Source organism: Pleurodeles waltl, chromosome 11 (assembly GCF_031143425.1).
Source record: "Pleurodeles waltl isolate 20211129_DDA chromosome 11, aPleWal1.hap1.20221129, whole genome shotgun sequence".
In the NCBI taxonomy this organism is placed as follows: domain Eukaryota; kingdom Metazoa; phylum Chordata; class Amphibia; order Caudata; family Salamandridae; genus Pleurodeles; species Pleurodeles waltl.
Window position 1 is genome coordinate 907603836 of NC_090450.1, and position 19521 is coordinate 907623356.

A 19521-nucleotide genomic window follows, 5' to 3' on the forward strand; every position below is an offset into this window, starting at 1 on the left:
TGCAATGTAGGGGACTGAGTCTAACCCACTACAGGTGACACCTGTTGGCCTAATCCCGGTTTTGCTCCGGCTAACTAGCAGTGCCTTATCTCCACGCAAGAGCAGGGATGATTGGACAGTCGAGCGCATGACACAATTGACTCCTCAGGAAAATCGTGGTCACTCAGATCATATCCGTTTCTCTCATTTACATTAGTCTCACATATACAAGGACAATCAGGGACAGTACATGTTTAAATAAGGTTTTAATGAAGCAACTGCATCTTAGATAATAAAGCATGTACTGCAATAACCAGGATGATGAAGCATGACAGGATTAAAATTGTGACAAGGAGAGTGAAACATAAAAAAACGCTACCATATTGTCACTATGATCAGCAAAGTAATTCCTACCTAGGCTAAATTAGAGCACAGTATGTTAAGCTCTAGTTCTGCCCTTGAGGGTCCCCTGGGAAGACATAATTCCTCATACCTGAGCAAGTGGCCTGAAGTCTGCATAAACAGCTGTAGCGAAGCATTCAGCAATCAGCATACAGTTTTGGTCATCTGGCTGGAATCTCCCTCTAACGTGTATGGGACAGAGAAGTGTTTTTATAATAAAACAGCTGATGTTCTGAGAAAATGTCCCTACGTAAGGATGTGTATGTTTCTATGAACACTAGAGACAAAGCGTTACCACGTTTACCGGCAACATATCTTACTGCAGCCTTGAGAAAAGCACAGAGTGAAAGAAATGTCTTGTTTAAGAACGCAGTGCTGGCCTAGGCAAAGAACAGCTAGATAGAGATAAATAAAAAAAGACCGCAAATGTGGCTATTGTTAAAATAAGAAACAAAGCTGAATAAAATATATCTAGGTTCAAGTGCACTGCGGCAGGCCTAGTGTGCTAAAATAATGTGCATGGAGCTATAACTAAAATGGCTACACAACACCTTCCCCTTGCTGGTTCAAAGGTGGTTCAAAGCCTTATCATATATAAAAGCTACTAAAATTCAACCTAAGATATATATAAAAATTCCAATAATGACAAGTTAAAAAGACACTTGAGCAAAAATAAAAGGACAATTTAAAAATGTTAGCATGTGACGTAAAAAAGGCTGAATTTCAAGAGTCAAAGTAATTTTGGAAGTTGCCAATCGAATCCGGGATAACTGAAGACAGGAAATCTTCCACTTCGGCGGGTGGTAAAGACCAGTCATACTCCAGTTGCTCCGGGAGTGTTGCTCCGAAGTACTGCATCATGCGTTCACGACACAGCTGCGCTGGTGGGAGCGCTTTCAGTCCTCCTTTGTTGCGGCGGGACAGCCATTGCACAGAAAAGGTAGCAATAGGAAGATGCCACCTATTATAGACTTAAAAGGGACTCTATCTCTGCTAATGACCTTCCCACCTGAAGTGCGTATGTCCCGCATGCAGATGTGAGCGCCACATGTTTTTTCGAACAATAAAGCCTTGAGTCTGCTCAACTTGTCAAAATTCACAGTGGAAGTAGCGATATGGGGCCAAATCTCAGCTACTTCCCTCTGTTGTGTAGGAGGAAAAAGTACATTTCCGCAGCATGTAACAATTTTAGAAACTGAAACAGCATAAACTATTCTGTCTCGCATCCCACAACAGTTTTCACTATTGAGGAGAACATAGCTGCCATTTGAAAGCACCTGGAATGCAGGTCTAATCAAAGGGAGTGGAACTCCCTTCAGATAACAAGCCAAGTTTGCTGCTGAAGCGTTACACGCCCCATGCAAGGACAGCTGTTTACAAACCATCGAATGGTTGACAGAAGTCTTGCATTCACTACTGCTAAGAAAGACCTCTTTCATGCCACTGAGACATTTGTATGAGAAGGGCCGCTCCCACACCTCATGGATGTAACTATCTCCCAGCCTTTCATATCTGCCTACTGGAATGTGTTTTGAGCAGGACGTGATTTGGAGTGTTGAAATAGGCAGATTAATGACTCAGCAGATGGTATTTCGGCCACAGTAGAAGGCAACTTTTCTAACTTTTCAATATTTAACATTACATAAGTTGCTTCTTTCTTAGCCATTAGTTGATGTTGTCGCGTTACATTAAAGGTAGAAAATATCTCCATTGCGTTAACGTGTTGCCAGGGAATGCGACCTGCCTTCAATGTTTGAAGTGTCCAACCCAACTGCATAATGGACCTTAGATGACTCTGTCCATGGTGTAATGAAGACATATCACTTTGTATTATGTCTATTGCAGAAGAAACAATGTTGTTTAAGGTGTATATCCGGTCGGACAGGGTATTAATCCCATTATCTACAACAGCTAATGCCTTCTGTAAGTTTTCCTGGTCTATTTGCCTTAACCGGGCAGCAGCTTCTTGTTGGGAAAGCTTCCAAATTTCATTATAGACTGCGTATAAGAAGCGCTTTCAGCGTTGTTTTCTGGGGCCTAACAGGAAGTCCTGTAAGTCAGTGTTATTACACAGGAGACTGAGGTGTTCTCTAACAGCATCTAGTGAGGAACTCTTCAACCACTGCTGGCATAATTTCCCTGTACTGTATGTTGTTACAAAACCTGCATGTTCGGATGACACATAGCCAGGGTCCAGTTTAGTAATTCTAAAACCCCCGTGGAGTTTATAAAACGGTTATGACGCCCTTGGTATCCTTTGGCCACAATAACCACCCACCAGGGCGTGGCAGTGAAGCATTAAACATCCCATTCTGGACCCATTCATCAAGCAGTTGCATTTATATATTTTTACCATTTGTAAAAGTTTGCAGGGGCAAGAATATTGGGCACATTCAATTCCTTAATTTTTGCTAAGCCTAAGCAACTTGTCTGTTGTATGGTTTCATTTAAAAATATCATTTGAACAGGTATCAGGCATGCTCTGAATAGAGCTTCCTTCCCCCTTATTTGCCAATTTCTAGTTCCCCCCACACTTTTTAAGTCAATCGACTTCAGCCGATATTCATAGCCTTCTATAGCCATCTGGGAAACAAAGGAATCCGAAGAAATAAATTTCATATTTGTCAATAATATGTGTACATTTTCCATTAATGGGAATATAAAATAATATGACTCAGCATTTTTAACATTGTGCCCAGAAAAATATGCAAACTTTTCAGAATATGTTTTAGAACTTCCTTGTGGTGGAGTTGGACAATGTTCCCATTGTGTGTAATTAAAAATAGTCTTTGGGGTACTTGCTCTGTGAATGAAATGGTGCCCATAATAATTATAGCAAAACATATCACCATAATTCTCTTTGGATTGATAAACTTCCTCACTTTCGAATACAGTAAAATACTGCAATTCAGTCATCATAGAAACAAATGTTTTCACATCCCAGTCATCAGAAACAACTCCGGGTATTATTACATCATTCATTGAAAGTTTAAACACATATGGTATTTGAATGACCTCCGTGGAGCCGTATATATCAAATGTGACTTTATCCCAAACAATCCCATCAGGAATTGGTATAGCAGAAATGTGCACGAAAGACAAGTCTCTGTGGACCTTGTGTAAAGAAAAATGGGGTTTTTGGACCTCATCCATCAGTTCAACTGTTGATCTTTCAGGAAGAAAATGACCATGTATTAACAGAAAGAATGTTATGACAAAGCTTATCCAAAGGAGGAAAGCTAATGCAGCCAAGGAAAGCCACAGATAGTTCTATGGGAAAATAAATTAATTTTTTAAGACAGTTTATCAGCATAGGTGGTTTTGGCAGTTCAGATGTAGAAGAGGCAAATGAGTCTGAGAAAGTGTTGTTGACGTCGGCAAAGTATCCAGAAGCAGTTTGTGCAAAAGCTGGAGCCGTATTTGTAGGAAGAGAACTGGTAGGGGTCTCCTGTGGTGGTTTGTAGTGAATGACGCCATCCATCTGTGTCAAATTGATCAATACTTTCAGTATTGTTTGTTGTAACAGATGTTAGTGGAACTAATGCAAGATCATTTTCCACCCTCCACAAGCTCGGAGAGGTGTCAGCGTTGCTGCTCAGAACTTGCAAAGGGACATCTTGACCAGTAGTGAGAGGGATTCGGCAACTACAGACTGCTCCTCTTGGTCTGCCGTGCAGGATCAGCCACATGGTGTAGCTTGACATTGTCGATAGATACAAAGCGGTTTTCTTTGGCACCAGCCAACTGTGGTAAAATGACAGTTCTTGTACCGTGTATTCCCAAAACTGGGACCGGTGCATGATAAGAAGGACTGAACTCCTTTTTCACAGCAACTTTTTCACGTACTATATCTCCAACATTAGGAATCCAGCTGGTAGGTGTTACTGTACATCCTTAATTCCTGTCGCGGCAGCACTGGCAGAAGTGTTGTCGTCATGGAACTGTTGTAATTCCTGCAAGACAGTGACATGTTCATTTATGTCAAAAGGAGTTTCTGCCGCCTCCACGTCAGGACCACCAAGATCTGGAACATACATTTGAGTTCCAAACAGGCACTGGTATGAAGTACGACCCCCCAAGGGACCTTCTAGGCAGATTGTTAAGTGCTCTCTGGACTCCATCCAGGTGATTAAGTCAACTATGACCCATACCTAAGACTCTGGCTGTTAAGGATTGCTTAAAGTCATGGTTTCGTCGCTCCATGACACTATTTCCTTCAGGATGAAATGGAGACGAGTAATGGAGATGGACCCCTAACGAAGCCATGGCGTCCCTCAAAGCCCTTGAGGCTAAAGCAGGGCCCTGGTCCGAGTGGAAAGCCGCAACTGCATGTGTACCGATAAAGACTCGCACATCTTTAATAACAGTCCGAGCATCAGCCGAGCGTTGTGGCCACACCCATAGAAATCTAGAGCATGAGTCAACAGCAACTAAAATATATTTGTATGCACTGTCCGTTGTTAGGGGACCACAATGGTCCAAGTACACACATTACAATAGTTTGTTGGAAATTAGGAGGGGTGTCTGCGGTGGGCGTTTGACGGTGGAACCCTTAATTTGTTGGCAGATGTCACAACAAAGGACATACTGCTTGGCCTGTTTGTATAGACCTGGCCACCAATAATGTGCTTGCAATAATGATATTGTAGCCGCCACACCACCATGGGCAGATGCTACCCCCTCATGCGCTGCTTTAATCAAATCTGATCTAATATCCTTGTTGGGAATTACTCAAATCCTAACGCCTGGTATCTTTACTTCGGGGTCTAGGCAGCCTCTCATTCGGTAGGAATATTTAGCAGGAAATGTTTTTGAATGGGGTGTGCCTTCAGCCGTGGCCTTCACAGCTGTCCATATGTCATCGTCCGGTTTCATTCCAGAACGGGTTACTGCAGCAACAGCAGCCGTAGCTACTGCTGATTTGGGGGCTTCATCTGCCAGTGTATTTTCAGCAACGTGTATTCCAAAGTGCTGGTGTCCAAGTGTGTGTACAGCATGTACGTTTTTTGCAGCCTTCCCTTAAGATCCGCTACTTTCCCCCACAGAAGTCTGTGTTTGATTGTGTTGCCTTTAGAATCTTTGAACACATTCTGGTGACAGTAATGTAGGGATTCACTGAAGGACTGGACACAGTAATATGAATCACAGACAATCAGTGTGAGCTGTGCAGGATCCCTGTGTTCCAGTGCCAACACCAGAGCTTTTAGCTCTGCTAATTGTGCTGTGCAATCCCCTAGGGTTTGCGTGAATATATGTTGGGGACAGAATTTATTATCCTTCATGTAGCCACTTACGACTGCGCAAGCAGCGGAGTATTGATGTTTTGTGCCAATTGCAAGTTGTGCTGAGCCATTGGTGTACATGACTCTTTGATATTGATCAATAGGCAGTGTATTTGCTGGAACTGGGTATTCTAGTTCATATTGCAAAAATTCTTGAGTTTGTAATCTTACAAAAATGTAGTCAACATCAGTGGCTGTCAAAGACGTTGCCCATTGAATCCAGCATGGATGTAATGCTTTAGCGTTTGGAACGCTGGCTTTGGTAACAGCCTAAAGGGCTGGAATTGGAGAGACAACAATAATGTGTTTGCCTTGGGCTAGTGGTCTTTCTTTAATGATGGCCATTTGAACAGCAGTGAGAATTTTTTCAGTGGGAGCAAAGCGTTGTTCTGCTGCTGAATACAAATGTGATTTGTATGCAATCTGGACTGTCTCACCCTCATTGAAAGTTACATAGGTGAAACCAATGGCACCAGCAATTATTCTGATGACCAGATGTTTTTTGTTGTCCCTTGTGTGTAAGTGTTGTGCTGCAAGCATGTCTACTGGGGTTGAGGTTGGGGATGATTTTTAATATGGATTACATGATAGGGGGAATCTTTATCCTATCCTACGTGATTGCGATATTACGCGGGTGCCTGCGCCAATGCCCAATCGATGGTGTAGGACTCTGCGATCTCCTCGGGAACAAGGGGCGAGAAAGAAGGTTTGAGAACATCTTCCCCATATGGGCAGGTACAGACAAATTCAGGTGGCCATCCCTTTTTGGCCAGTAGAATATCATTTATGTTTAAGACGCAATCCCAAATGTTTGTATCGATTGTGCGCTCAGTGTCTCCTTCTAGTTGTAACGTTACTTTGTACACCCTATCAGGCGTGGAGACACGCATGTCCACAGTCTCTACGTGTAGGAGTCATCAGTTGCTTTCACCTCCAGCTCCAACTCTGCCCAGGAAGGGCCTGGCAGCTCTGACCGCATGGATCCTGGCCTATCCGGGGATGGGAGGGACACTGTGGACTCTCAGCCATAGGAAGGACGGTGGGTCTCTAACGGTCTGGAAGCGGCTGTGTGGGGCCCATTCATTCTGCTGGCATGGCGCTCTCGCCATGCACCCGGTCTTCTGACTGGAGAAGGGAGAGTGCAAGCTCGGTGGGTTCCGGGGGAAACCGGCAAAGGGTATACCACATCTGTTTGGTGGCTTATGAGCGCCCGCTCTCAGCTGCTCGACTACTCTGGACCTGTGAACAGCTCTTTTCACCAGTGAAATGCTTCATTTTAGAAACAGATTCTGCTTTGAAGACAGTTTTTTTAGCTCGACATTAAAGGATGCCCCCTCCCCTTCTTCATTCTAACCTTCTTTCGTTGAAAGACATTATGCCTTTTAAGTGGTCTATTGACATCAGATTATTTTTGTTCGAAGTTTGGCTTTCTCAACTGTCCAGATTGTTTGATTCTGAGAAAAGCACTTTATCTCTCTGCTTCTTGGTTTCCCTATTGCTAAGAACAGGATATATGCTAAAAGCAATTTAGTCGTAGTTTTGCTCTGAGATATAAAGGATACATTTTTGTTTATTTGAGCTTGCTTAATGTTTTTGGTTTCTTTGTGGGGTTCTATAGTCTTGTTTTACATTACACTGAGAAAGCCCTGCTCTCGTGGCTTCAGCTGTGTGTTGATGACCTTTGACCTGATGCTAAAAACATGCCTCAGTTGTTAGGGGAATCGATGCTTGGCTTAAGCCTCACTAAGTGCACCAAACACTGGGCCCATCCCCACAGGCTGCTAGTGCACAGTCTTCTTTTTCTTTCCATCCCTGCCCTTCCTGTCTTCCTGACTGCCTCAGAACATGAGAGCCCACACAGTAATATAGAGGTTTTTGCTGCAAGCCAATTTTCTATATTACAGGGGAATTTCCTACGTGTCCCCTCTTCAATTTCAAAATGCGCAAAATCAAGAGAAAGGCAGGAAAATGTTGCCCTTTCCTTCTTGTAGTACAGCAACCAACAGTGCATACCTTGAAAAACATGGATAGCAAAGAAAGATCTTGTAGATATTTGGGGTTTTATGCTATTGGACCATGTTTGGAAAGTGTGTTTGACATTTACGTGGCCTCTTGGCTCTGGTTTGGTGATGTGTATTTCTTGTGAAATGCATGTACCATGAAACCAGTAATATACTCCATTCATTTATCAGCCAGGGACATTGCTTTGATTTACAATGATTCCATGATGTGCTACATGGCTAAACATCTTTAAGGTCTCAAAGGCGATGCCAATGCTTGTTTAAAAAGTCTGCATCATGCACCTTAAGTAGATGGGAAGGAACAGGCTTGTGTTTTATGTGCTCTTCGCAATTCTACGTCAGTACCGGAGGCTTCGGATAATGCTTATCTCTTATCTTTACAGCAACACACAGCAGCCAATAACAGTAAAGAAAAACATGAAACTACATTTCCCATCATCATTATCAGCCTCGTAATGACCCTCCAATCAGGCAGCATAATCACTCATAAAGTCCGAAGCAAGCAAAGTCCGTCCTCTTTCTTTGCTGCTTCGCACCAGAAATAAGTGCCTTGATATTACTGTTGTTGTGTTATGAGTGTTTACATTCATTTTATTGTTTGCAGGAAGCGCAGTTATTGCCTTCATGCGCTAGCTCTGTGAAAGTAGGCTTAGGTCAGCGGTTTCCGTTTTATTGTTTAAAACGATCGACAATCGTTTTTTTCCAATCGTCTTGCCGTGGGGGGCCTTAGGGAAACGCGGCCTCAAAGGGTAGTCCCCTTTCTGTACCGACGATTGCGCATTCTCAAACCAAGACGATCTTGTTTTTTTACTGCTCTCTTGACTCTTCGTTTTTCCTCACATTCCTGGAGGGGCTCCAATAATACTGATAGAGCGCTGCTCTAGGGGGAATAAGTGCCAGGCCCCTCAAGAACTTTGACTGCCCTAATTTGTTTTTGAAAGTGAATTGTATTTTAGTTTTACCGGCAAGTAAGGTCTGTTGACCTTCTGGGCACTGGGGTTTTTCCTCCCCTCTCATTGCTAAGTGGCAATAATTATGTTATTTGGGACCTCTGATTGCCATAGTGCCCCCTTTCTCATTATGGCTCAGCAAGATGATTACTATGGGGAATATTCAGAAGGCCATCAGATGGAAGAACGCCTAGTTGAGGCTCTTGATTTTCATGTGCAAGACTCTGTAAATAGGGCTTTAGTAAAGGCTTTACGCCCTTTTGCCCAACCTATATTTAATTTTGGCCTCAGACGTTTTGGTGCAGGCTCGCGGAACCCCACCCCTAATGAGGTTGAAATAAATGATCCTGGCCGGTCTGAATCACACTCCTTTGAGCATACCATTAATGCGGTATTAAATGATCACGAATATGGCGCCTTTTTTTAACAGGGCTCGGTTCTCACGCCACAGTCTACACGCAATTCTTCAGACTCCCCCTCTACTTCCGACTCAGAGAATAAGTCCTCCTCAGACAAACGTAAAGGCAAACGCAAATCCAAAAAGTGGCATTTGGACAATCCTGATCCTTCGTCCCCTCCGGCGAAGAACCTGCGCTTCGACCCTGATAATATCATCCATCCAAAATCAACCGAATGGACACCCTGCCCGGAAGTGGCAACTTATGTTCAATCCAGACTCAGAAAGAGTTTTGAGAAAGATGTTCGTAGTACTCTGAGATCAGAATGCCCTCGCCCAGCCCTCGAGGAAAAAGTAGCGGACACTCCAGAATTGGACCCACATATGATTACTTTTGTTAAGAAATTTTCCAGAGACCCCAAGAAGGGGATTGATAGAGCTTGGCGGGGCTGTCAAGATAAGTTTCTGGACATCTCAGGTCGCCTTACCAAAATCTTGGATTTGGCCATCCAGGCAAAATAGTGGCAAGAGCCCATCGATCCAGATAACCTGCCGGGATGGGCCCAGCAAGCCATCTGCCTGCTGGGTAACGCGAACTGTTCAATGTCTACTGAACGCAGGAAGTCCTTCCTCCTCTGTATCGACCCCAAACTGTCAGATCTGGCCTCAGCGGACGCTGGGCCAGCAGCTAAAGGACTCTTGTTTGGCGATAAGTGTGTGAAAGATCTTGCCAAATACATCGCTACCTTTTTGGCGCTATACAAAGCCCAGACTTCCATTAAAAAAGTTTTGAACAGTGGCCTTTTTCAGCGGGCCGGGCGTTTGAGAGATCGCTCGTCAGGCCGTTTCTCTTCACAGAGCTCCCGCCTTTACCAAAGAACCCGTGGGGACTCCAATTATCAATCCAACCCCAACTTCTATCCCAACAGAAAACGTGGCTACAGGGGTCATAACCCCAGAGGTCCTCGCAGAGGAGGTTATTATGGACAAAATGCCTCTCAAACAGGTGAGTCTAATTCCCCACTCAGGAGTTGTTTTGGGGGGCAGAGTGAGTCAGTTTCTGCAAAATTGGTTGTTGATTACTCAAGACGCCTGGGTGCTAGACACCATTTCGGGCTACCAACTAGAATTCTACTCCGAACCCCTTCAATCCGAGATTCCCCTCCTCTTCTTTTTTTCCCAACAAGAGATGTTTTTTATAGATCAAGAGTTAAAGGCGCTGTTACTAAAATGCGCTATTGTAGAGTCGTACCCCCATCCAAGAGGCTTCATCAGCACGATTTTTCTAGTCCAGAAGAAAGGGGGAGGGTCCCGCTTAGTCCTCAATCTGAAACAGTTCAACACTTGGATAATATATCGACACTTCAAGATGGAGGGTATTCATCTTCTCAGGGACCTGTTACAACAGGGAGACTGGTTAGTCCGTTTAGACCTCAAAGATGCGTATTTGACCATTCCAATGTTGAAGATTTCTTCAATTCTTTTGGCAAAATCAGTGCTACGAATTTGCGGCCCTTCCTTTCGGCCTTTCGGCAGTGCCCTGGTGCTTCACGAAAGTGATGCGCCCAGTGGTGCAATGGCTGCGAGAAAAAGGAGTTTGTTTGATCATTTATCTAGACGACATCCTAATTATGGCCCAGGAAGAACGCCTCGCTCATCTCCATCTTTCATGGACGATGCAGCTCCTTCAGGATCTCAGTTTCATTATAAACATAGAGAAGTCTCAACTTATCCCAGTTCAGAACATAGAATTCTTAGGTTTCAGGATAGATTCCATGGCAGCTCTTTTGAAACTGCCTTTGACAAAGGGGCTTGCTATAAAGAAAGAATTGAAGAAGGCCTTGTTAGCTCCTTCGATTTCCTTGAGGGTACTTGCCCGTCTGGTGGGCCTCCTAGCATTGTCCATTCAGGCCATCTTTCCGGGCCCTCTTCATTATTGTGCTCTTCAAAGACTGAAGATCCTTCATTTTCAAAAGGGTTTGACTTATTCTGAATCGATTGTACTCTCCCAAGACGCTCAAACGGAGCTACAATGGTGGCTGAATCATATGGACGCTTGGAACGGCAGGGCGATATTTGCCTCGGTTCCAGAAGTGGTCATAGAATCAGATGCCAGCAGATGGGGCTGGGGTGCCAGATGTGGATAGATAGAAAGAGGGGGTCGCTGGTCTCTGGGGGAACTCAAACTCCACATCAATTGCCTAGAACTCCTAGCGGGCTCTTTCGCAGTGAAGACTTGGTCCCCGTCCAAATAGAAATGTTGTATTCTCCTAAAGATGGACAATATTTCCGCGGTTCGATATATCAACAAACTGGGGGGAACTGGTTCCAAGATGTTAGCGGAAATTGCCAAGGATTTTTGGCACTTTTGTCTAGCTCACCAGATTTCGGTGTCAGCGGAATACATTCCAGGGAGAGTGAATTTAGAGGCATACTGGAATTCCAGGTATCTGAGGGATGCCAGCGATTGGCAAATTCACCCCAGCATATTTCAGTTTCTGAACCGCCTCTGGGGCCCATGCAAGATAGATCTTTTTGCTTCCTGTCTGAATTCTCACCTCCCACTCTTTTTTCAGTTGGAGACCAGATCCGAATGCCCTCAGCTCGGATGCGTTTCTCCAGAATTGGAAGGGACATCTTCACTTTGCTTTTCCCCCTTTCTCAATGATTCATCGGGTTCTATCGCAAACCATTTGACAGAAAGCAGAATTGATTCTGATAACTCCGTACTGGAAAGCACAACCATGGTTTCTGATAGTTCTAAGCTTGTGCTGCGCTGCCCCGGTTTGAATCCTCGCGTCCCAGGACCTCTTACTAGACCCTCTGGGGAAACCTCATCCCCTGATCCTAGAGAACCAGTTGGTACTCATAGCTTGGAGGATTTTGGGGAATCCGCTCAAGGTCCGGGAATTTCAGAAGACACTAGTTTTTTTCTTTCCCAGTCCTTGGCGCCTAGTACGCACAAACGATATGCCTCTGCATGGAAGAGATGGTTGGATTGGTGCGATCGAAGGAAAGTGGATCCCATAGGGGCCACAGTGTAAATGATTACGAATTTTTTGTCTCATGTGGCGGCTCAGGGTCTAGCATACAGAACAGTGAATAATTTTAGGTCAGCCATTTCGGCTAAACACCCCCATGTAGAAGGGAAACCAGTAGGTGAACATCCATTAATTTGTAAACTGGTGCGCGGTGTTCGTATGCTTCGCCCTCCTCTTCCGAAATATTCATCTCTTTGGGATGTAAATGTCATTTTAAAATTCTTGATGGCTTGGCCAGCTAATGGGGGCCTTTCAAGGAAACAATTATCAGCAAAGTTGACTATGTTGCTTTGTTTAATCTCACGCAGGAGAGTTTCGGATGTCAAAGCATTGGATATTGCAGGTAGAGTTTTTACTTCTTCAGGAGTTTCCTTTCGTATTTCTAAACACACGAAATCAAATTCGAAATGTATCAGTTATCCAGCTTTCAGGGATAATTCCAAACTTTGTGTAGTAAATTGTTTGAATTTCTTTGCGAAAACCCTTTGGGCCAGTCTCTTCTGCCACTCTTGCGAGATGGGTCAGAGGGTTGTGGCATAGATGTTTCCATTTTTGGAGCTCACTCTGTTAGAGGAGCTATTGCATCTAAAGCTTTTAATGCAGACTCCAGATTAGAGGATATAATGACAGCAGCTGACTGGTCATCGGACTCTACATTTAAGTTATTTTATCATAAACCAATTGTTAATGTCGCTTCTAATGTGATCGCTCAGCTTTGAACTAGCATAATCCGAAGCCTCCGGTCCTGACATAGAATCAAAAAGTTTCTAGCTTACGCAACAAGAATTTTAAATTCTATTAAGGACACGGAGGCAAGGATTATCCCACCCAGGAGAGTTGTTTATTAACATCTGAGAATCAGAGATTTTCTCACCCTGTATGAAGTCTATTATGTATTCCATTCTTGGCAGTATTATGTTCAAATGCATTCACGTATTAATGTTGGTCAAGATGTTACTGTTTTCTTTCTTTATTTAGATGAGATACCTACCTGATGGAAGTTGACGCTTTCTGAGATGTCTTGGAGATGTCCTGATGTTTTCCGGCACCGTTGTGCTTTTCGATCTGAGTTCCAGCTGAGGTTCTGCTTATGGCGTCTTAGTTTTCTAGGATTGGTTCAGTTATCTGGTTAATGACGTACAAAGAAAGAGGATGGACTTTGCTTGCTTCGGACGTTATGGGTGATTATGCTTCCTGATTGGAGGGTCATTACGAGGCTGATAATGGTAATGGGAAATGTAGTTTCATGTTTTTTTTTACTGTTATTGGCTGCTGTGTGTTGCAGTAAAGATAAGAGATAAGCATAATCCTCGCCTCCGTGTCCTAAATAGAATTGAAAATTCATGTCGTGTAAGCTAGAAAATGTTTGATTCAGAGTGATTGTTAATGCCAGGATTCGCTGTCTAAATAAGAGTCGGGCCCAGGGTGGGGAGAGGGGGGATTTAGGAACACGGTCTCTTTGGCCATTGTCACAACCAAGGGCAGGTCAGGGAATTTTTTTCTCGCCCAGTCAGAGTTAGGCCTAGGTCTTTAGTCCGATTATAGGAGGAGCAAAGTTTTTTGTTATTTTATTATACTGCTTTTGAGGATAAATAATTATGTCTGCCAATCGTGTTTTTGCGGGCGTTGAAGGTTTTGCAGCAGGGAGGGAAGGAGGATTTGCTCCAAGATGGGGTTTTGGAGCAGGCTTGAATAGGTCTGAAAAGACCCAAAAGACTTTCGGCTGAAGGTGTTGCTGCAGTGGTAATTGTGTGTTCTCTACTGTGGCAAAAGGTTTATAAAGCAAGGGGGAAGTCTTTGTGTAAGTCTTCTGGTGTAAAAAAAATAAAGTGGATAATATCTGGAAAGAGCTGAGGGATTTTAGCATAGGTGAGGCTTCTGGCTCCATGCCGGCTGTTGTGGTGACGGTGCCCAAACATTTATGCAGGAGACGGAACACTTCAATCAAAGATTGGGCCGGGAATCGTGGGCTGGGATCCCTGTCAGGGGGAGCTCCCACGGGTGCGGTGACCATCATTAAGCAGCAGTTAGTGTCCAGGACTCCAAGTGGGAATGACTAGCTGGGCCCATTGGAGGAAGGAACGCTGAGCGCACCCAAGATGGTAGCGTCCACGAGGGAATCAGGAGCTCTGATAATCATATTGGACTCTAAGGGAGAGGAGCTGTCAGGTCAGCAGGGAGAGCTGCTCAATCCAAGTGTGCATCACTGTGCAGGCTCTATATTTGCAGCCAATTTAGCCTGGGGGAATATACCAGTAGTTTCAGGGCAGCAGGCACCCAGGGAAACTGAAGTGCAGAGGTGGCAGGCACTCACTCCAGCTAATGCAGTTCATTTGGCATGTTCTGGTCAAGGTCAGTTGTCACAGGTTGGGTGTGCAGGGCAGGTGCTAGGGCATAGTGTAGGTGCACAAGTGGGACAGGGGGTATGGTTGAGTTGGTCAGTGAATACTGCAGAATTGAGTCAGTCAAGGGCAACTAGTGGGCAGTTTGTGGCCACTGGGCCGAAGTGAAGGATGGGTCCAGAGGGACCATCCGGACGTCGGATTAAGACTACATTGCATCCTATTTAGACAATGGAGGTGTCGGAGACGGAGAGCTATGCAGTACCAGTTCCGGGGTGAACATGGTGCTGGAAATGGTGCGGGAAGAGTGTGATGTGATGTTCGATTATAATGATGAGGCTGTGTCCCTGGAGGAGGGTGAGATTGTGGCTGAAGAGGGCTCTGCCCGTGTAGTAGCTGGGGGTCTGCGGAGGGGTGGTTTGAGGATAGTGGCAGTAGCTTTGGTGTTTTACAGAAGCAGGCAATGCGACGGGAGGACAATATCCGGGTCAAGCACAGAGCTAGCGGGACCAGCAAGGACCCATGGGCACAATTAAAATCAAGTAAGTTGTCGAAGCGTGAGGGGCAAAAAGTACGGTATGTGTCTGTTGGAGTAGGGCATAGCCCGGAGACAAAATGCTTGGTTGCATCCGGCACAGGAGGTAAGAAGTCGGTGGGTGTTGAAGCTAAGGTGTGTGACATTTCTAGTGAGGCACAGTTGTTGTCAAGCGAGGAGGTTGGGACTGAAGGTAAGAAGTCTGCTGGGGGAGGGCAAAAGGGGGTAAAAAAGGATAGTGTCAAAAATAAAAATAAACTTCCTTATATGGGGTTATCAGTGCCTTTAGGAGCACATTTGTTTGATGCCACTAAAGAAAATATTTGGAGAAGAGAATTGATTGATGTGTTTAAGTTGTTACATCAGGAGCTTCAAGCTAAAGAGGGTTCTAAAGAGGAGGAGTGGGAATTGGCTAAGCGTCCTAAAGTCCCTACCAAGATTGAGAAATGGACTGAGAATTTGATTGAATTTTTTATTTATGCAAGCGTCTTTTGCAAATGCCATCCAGAATGATGCGTTCCGTTCCTTAAATACATGGATGTAGTAAGGAGAGCGCAAATGGACTATGGTGGATTTGCATGGTACTGTTATGATGAGTAATTTCGCAATTGTCATGCACTTAACCCAGATTAGGATGAGGTGATATCGATAGCGAGCTATGGATGCAGTGGATGAGAGCAACCAAGACTGTCCTGTTGATTCATATGACTAGTGGTTTACCGGTCCCTTATAAGTCCTTTCAGGGTTATCCCACCCCAAAGGGGATGGGAGGAGCAGGCAGAGGTGAGTTGCCACAGAACGGGTGTGCTGGTCTTTCAGCAGAGGTTCTTGCACACACACTCAGTGCAAATTTCAGCATGATTGTGCAAACTGTGTCAGGAGACACCCAGTCACACAGTGCCTTGGAAATTTACCACATACCTGGCATGATGGGGAAGGACGCAGCTAGCAATTGCAGGAAAAGGGCCCTACTCCAGTTAAAATTGATGTGTTGCAACACTGGCTGTCTTTATAGCTTAACCAATCTGAAGCAAAAACACTTTTTTGGGGTTATAAGGATGGTTTTAAACTCTGTTATCAAGGTCCTCAGGATCAGTGATGGGCAAAGAACTTAAAGTCTGCCACTTCTCATGAAGATGTGGTCAGGGCCAAATTGGAGAAGAATGTTTCGGAGGGTCGCATTTTCGGTCCATATTTTGAGTGGCCCTGGGTGAATGTGATCATTTCTCTACTGGGGGTTGTACCCAAAAAACAACCAGGTGAGTTCAGACTCATTCATCATCTCTTGTTGTGTAGCCATTTTAGTTATAACTCCTTGCATGTTATTTTAGCACACTAGGCCTTCCTGGAATTGGCACAAAGCACCAATACTCTGCTGCTTGCGCAGTCATAAGTGGCTACATGGAGGATAATGAATTTTGTCCCCTACATACATTTATGCAAACCATAGGGGATTGCACAGCACAACTAGCAAAAAGCTCTGGTGATGACACTGGAACATACGGATCCTGCACAGCACACGCTGATTGTTTGTGATTCGTACTATTGTGTCCAGTCCTTCAATGAATACCTGCATTATTGGCATCAGAATGGGTTCAGAGATTCTAAAGCCAACACCATTAAACACAGATTACTGTGGGGGAAAGTAGTGGATCTAAAGAAAACGCTACCAAATGTCCATGTTGTGCATACACTTGGACACCAGCGCGTTGGAATACACGTGGCTGGGAATACAGTGCCTGATGAAGCCGCAAAGTCAGCAGTTGCTACGGCTACTATTGCTGCAGTAACCCGCTAAGGAGCGAAACCGGACGCTGACATATGGGCTGCCGTGAAAGCTACGGCTGATGGTACGCCGTACCCAAAAGCATTTTCTGCTAAATATTCCTACCGAATGGGAGGCTGCCTAAATGCTGAAGTTAAGATACCAGTCGTAGGGGTTCGATAAATTCCTAATAAAGACATAAGACCAGAGATGATTAAAGCAGCGCATGAGAGGGCAGCATCTGCCCATGCTGGTGTGGCGGCTACAATATCATTGCTACAAGCCCGTTTTTGGTGGCCAGGCCTATACAAGGAGGCCAAGCAGTATGTCCTTTGTTGTGACATCTGCAAACAAATCAAAGTTTCCACTGCTAAACGCCCACCGCAGACACCCCTCCTAATTTCTAACAAACCTGTTCAATGTGTGTACTTAGACCATTGCAGTCCACTAACACCGGATAGTGCATACAAATATATCCTAGTCGCTGTTGACTCCTGCTCCGGATTTCTATGTGTGTGGCCACAACGCTCGGCTGATGCTCAGACTGTTATTAAAGATTTGCGATTCTTTATTGGTACATATGCAGTTGCGGCTTTCCACTCGGACCAGGGCCCTGCTTTCGCCTCAAGGGCTTTCAGGGATGCCATGGCTTCGTTGGGGGTCCAACTCTAGTACTCGTCTCCATTTGATCCCGAGGGAAATAGTGTCATGGAGCGATTAAACCGTGATTTAAAGCAATCCTTAACAGCCAGAGTCTTAGGTACAGGTCAAAGTTGGCTTAATCACCTGTATGGAGTCCAGAGAGCACTTAACAATCTGCCTAGAAGGTCCCTGGGGGGGTCGTACTTCATACGAGCGCCTGTTCGGAACTTGAATGTATGTTCCAGATTTTGATGGTCCCGGCGTGGAGGCGGCAGAAACACCTTTTGACATAAATGAACGTGTCACTCTCTTACAGGAATTACAACAGTTCTGTGACGACAACTCTTCTGCCAGTGCTGCCTCCATAGGAATTAAGGATGTACCTGTAACTCCCACTGGCTGGATTCCTAGAGTGGGGGATCTAGTATGTGAAAAAGTTGCTGTGAAATAGGAATATGGCCCTTCTTATTGTGCACCGGTTCCAGTTTTGGGAATACACGGTACCAGAACTGTCATTCTACCACCGTTGGCTGGTGCCAAAGAAAATAGTTTTGTCTCTATCGACAATGTCAAACTGCACCATGTGGCCGATCCTGCACAGCCGACCAAAAGGAACAGCCAGTAGTTCCCGAATCCCTCTCACTACTGGTCAAAAAGCTCCTCTACAAGTTGTAAACAGCAACACTGACACCCCTCCGGGCTTGGGGAGGGTGGAAAATGATTTTGCATTAGTTCCACTGACATCAAATAATACGGAAATTACTGATCAATTTGATACAGTTTCGACACAGACAGATGGTGCTATTTATTCGGTGCCACCACGGGAAACACCAACTCCCCCAACAAACACGGCTCCAGTCTTTGCACAAGCTGCTTCTGGATACTTTGCCGACATCAATGATGACTTTTCGGACTCATTCGCCTCTTTGAAACCTGAACTGTCAAAACCACGTTAGCTGATAAATTGTCTGAAAGTAACTTACTTCATTCTTCCATGGAACTATCTGTGGCTTTCTTTGACTGTACTAGCTTTCCTTTTTTGGATTGTGTTCGTCATCACTTTATTTTTATTAATACATGGTTACTTTCTTCCTGAAATATCAGCAGTTGAACAGGTGAATAAGGTCCTAAAACCACATTTTTCTTCTCACAAGGTCCACAAAGACTTGTCTTTTGTGAACATTTCCGCTATACCAATTCCTGATGGGATTGTTTGGGATAAAGTAACATTTAATATATATGGCCCTACGGAGGTCATTCAAATACCATATTTGTTTAAACTTTCAATGAACAATATAATAATACCCGGGGTTGTTTCTGATGATTGGGATGTGAAAACAGATGATGCTATGATGACTGAATTGCAGTATTATACTGTATTTGAAAACGAAGATGTTTATCTATCTAGAGACAATTATGGTGATATGTTTTGCTATAATTATTATGGGCACCATTTTCATCCACAGAGCAAGCAGCCCAAAGACTGTTTTTAATTATACACAATGGGAACATTGTCCGACTCCACCACACGGGAGTTCTGAATCATATTCTGAAAAGTTTACATATTTTTCTGGGCACAATGTTAAAAATGCTGAGTCGTATTATTTTAAATTGCCACCTACAGAAAACATACGCATACTATTGACAAATACTAAATTTATATATTCGGATTCCTTTGTTTCCCGGTTGACTATAGAAGGCTATAAATATTGGATAAAGTCGAATGACTTCAAGAGTGTGTGGGAAACTAGACATTGGCAAATACGGGGAAAGGAAGCTTTATTTAGAGAATGCCTGACACCTGTTCAAATGATATTTTTAAATGAAACTGTACAACAAACGAGTTGTTCAGGCTTAGCAAAGATAAAGGAATTGAACACGCCCAGTATACCTGCCCCTACAAAATTTTATAAATGGCAAAAATATTTAAATACAACTGAAGATCAGCTCGATGAGTGGGTCCAGAATGGCACATTTAATGTTTCACTGACACGTCCTATCGGGTGGTTATTGTGGCCAATAGATACCAATGGCTGTCACAAACGTTTTATTAACTCCTCAGGGGTTTTAGAACAAGTAGACCGGACCCTCGCTATATATCGTCTGAACATGCGGATATAGTAACAACATACAGTGTAGGGAAACTATGCCAGCAATGGTTAAAG